We start from the raw sequence: 3,192 nt of genomic DNA, 5'->3' as shown, positions 1-3,192 counted from the left end.
GGGTTGTTTTGGGAGTGGAAGGGAGCTGATTCGACTGGATGAGGTGTGATTTTGGTGTTGGTGCGCCCGCAAGGTGCGCCCGCACCTCCTTTTGGTGCGCCCGCACCTCACGATCCGGAAAAAAACAATCGATCATTAAACCCTCTTTTCGAGAGGAGTTGGGAGTTACGCTTTATTCTATCTTTCACACAACTTTTTAGGGTTTTGTATTAGAGAGAAAACACTTGAGTTTTCATTGGTAATTGAGATTAGAGATCAAAGTTTGTGATTCGATTTACATTCAAGGTACTTTTTATTCAATTCAATTCAAAGTTTTAGTTTTTATTTCATTCTCTTGTTGTGTTTGTTTATGTTCTCATATTATTTAAGATCTTCATTCTCTTAGTTTATAATTGCGTTTTCATTAGTTTAATCATTACTTAATCATGTTTAACCTTAGATTAGTCATAGATTTTATGTTTAATTGCTTAAACTCCATGATTAGTGAGTAGTTTCATATCTAGGGTTAGGGTGAAAGTATGAATTAGGGTTTTAAATATGTGTTGATGTGATTGTGATGTATGGAGAAGTTTATGCATTGATCTTGGTGTTTTGAGACCTTAGGATAGATATTGATCACATTTATACTTTGGTATTTTGATTTCAAAATTTCTTAAATCGGATTTTGAACTCTTTTATCATCCCCAAGAATCAACTTAATTTCTCTACCAAGATATTGGATGGAAATTAAGGGGATCCTTCATTAGGGTTTTCCAAACTTATTGAATCTCTTAATCAATTAACTAAAGACCATTCGAGAGAGGATTTAGTTGTAGATTAAGGATTACTCTTGAGGACCATTCGAGAGAGGACTCGAGTATTTTAGAGGAGAAACTAAACCTTGCATAATCGTCTTGTTGCTCCAAATCGCATTAACAATCATCATCCGTTCTTATTCATACTAGTAACCTTAACTCTAGTGTCTTTTATTTGATATTTAAACTCTTATATTTGCTTGTTCTTGTATTAGTTAGTCTTAATTGTTACCAAACATCTTTCAAACCCCCAAATACTTCTTCAATTAGGTAGTCTAGACTTGTAGACTTTAACCAATCCCTTTCCCTGTGGATCGACCCTTGACTTGCCCTTACTATTCTCTTAGTAATTGTTGTTAGGACTATAAATATTGTTTGGAAAGCGGTTCTTAGTGCCTTAACGACACACTAAAAACCTCTTATCAAAATGGCGCCGTTGCCGGGGAAACTGTGCTATTGATTGAAGTATATTTTAGTTTAGTTTGCTTAGTTGATTTTTCTTTTATTTTTGTTTTAACTGTGGTTGTTATTTGCTAATCCTCTGCTTAGCTTTGTTGTGTTACATGAGAAGAAGAACTCACGGTTCACCCACATTGCCTCTAGATCTTGAAATCGACCGTACGTTGCGAAAGCTTCGGAAGAATTTGGGAAATCTGACTTTGGGTTCCGAGCCTTCTTCACCAATCTCAAGTACATCAAGTGAAGTTGAATCAGAAATGGGTGAAGAAAATCCACAACTGTTTAGGGATTTCGGAAATCCGGGTTCCTATGTTCTTCAAGGTGGAATTCGACTCCCTACCACCACTACAAATTTCAGCATTCACCCTCAGTATACTCGGATGGTGAAAGCAGAGCAGTTTTGTGGGGGTCAGATGAAGATCCTCTAGACCATCTCGACAGGTTTCTCGAGATCTGTGCCATGATAACCACTAATGATGTCTCTCCTGACTACATCAAGATGCACCTGTTCCGGTCCTCTCTTACCGGAAAAGCAAAGTCATGGCTCAAGAGCTTGCCTGCTAATTCCCTCACTACATGGGAAGAAGTCACGATGGCATTCTTGAAGAAATACTTCCCGGAGTGGAAGACTGCGGAATAAGGAGGAAGATCTCCTCATTTGAGCAAGAGAACGATGAGACACTTGCCGAAGCTTGGGAGCGGTTCAAGGAGATGATCCGTTCATGCCCACACCATGAGTTCAACAAGAATCTACTCATGCGATTCTTCTATGATGGTCTTGATCCGATTTCACGGGCCAATCTTGATGCTGGAGCGGGAGGTCAACTATCTAAGATCCCGCAAGAACAACTTGAGTCCACAATTGAGGAGGTGATCAAGAACTACTCATGGGGTGGAAGACGAAGAGGTGCTCAACCTAAGAAGAGCGGAAAGTTTGAAATTGACCCCATGGATCAAATTCAAGCTAAGATGGACCAACTCGATAAGAAGCTCTCCAAGATCAATCTTGCATCGTCTACTCCTTCACAGGTAAACTCTTTTTCTTGTGATATTTGTGGTGGTACTAACCATGATACTTCTTATTGTGGAGGTACCCATTCGGAGCATGTGGCGGCAATTAATTCAAGAGGAGATGGATATCAAGGAAACCAAGGGTATAGGAACAATCAACAAGGAGGTTGGAGACAACCTCAACAAAACTACACCCAAGGATTCAACCAACCTCAACAAGGATGGAATCAACCTCAACAAGGGTACAACCAAGCTCACAACCAAGGGTTTGCGCAAGGGTATAACCAAAACCAAAACTATAACCAAGGTGGTTCCTCCTCACAAGGGTCCAACACATACCAAGCTCCACATCAAAGGACCAACAACCCAAAACCTCCCTCCAATCTTCCTTTCCCCAAACAAAATCCCGAACCTACACCATCTTCCGATCCAACCTCTCTCCAAATTCTCCAACAACTCCAATCCATGAACCAAATTCTCCAAAACCATGAGCAAAGGTTTCAAGAGCTACAAGCCCACAACAAAATGCTTGAAACCCAAATTGCCCAAGTAGCTGAGAAGAATCCCTCCACCCCCACAAATCAACTTCCAGGCCAACCCATTCCTAACCCCAACCTCCATCAAGCCAAAGCCATTCATTTGAGGTCGGGAACAAGTTATGCGGGTCCTAAGATGCCAACGAGGACGTTGAGGAGAAGGATGAGTCACATGTTCAAGTTGGTGCAAAAACACATTGTCATCACCTCCACCAACCAAATCCTATGTGCCTCCGGTTCCATATCCTCATAGGTTGGTAGAGAGAAAGTTGAGTGACAAGTTCACTAAATTTCTGAATGTGATGAATAGCCTGCAAATCAACATTCCTTTCCTTGAGGCTATGTCTCAAATGCCAGCTTATGCTAAATTCTTGAAAGAGATCCTCTCCAAT

The 3,192-nt window shown here is 40.6% G+C and overlaps 1 non-coding gene across 1 annotated transcript; it reads right to left on the bottom strand.

Annotated features, from left to right (window-relative positions):
• Positions 1 to 1,886: 1,886 nt before the first annotated feature.
• LOC125492106 (small nucleolar RNA R71) lies at positions 1,887 to 1,993 on the bottom strand. Its single transcript, XR_007268553.2, has one exon. It is a non-coding gene; the product is annotated as a small nucleolar RNA R71 (small nucleolar RNA).
• Between the last annotated feature and the right edge of the window lie 1,199 nt (positions 1,994 to 3,192).

This window comes from Beta vulgaris, chromosome 7, assembly GCF_026745355.1.
Source record: "Beta vulgaris subsp. vulgaris cultivar EL10 chromosome 7, EL10.2, whole genome shotgun sequence".
In the NCBI taxonomy this organism is placed as follows: domain Eukaryota; kingdom Viridiplantae; phylum Streptophyta; class Magnoliopsida; order Caryophyllales; family Amaranthaceae; genus Beta; species Beta vulgaris.
The sequence above is the reverse complement of the archived record's forward strand: the minus strand, read 5'-3'. Positions and strand labels throughout refer to the sequence as shown.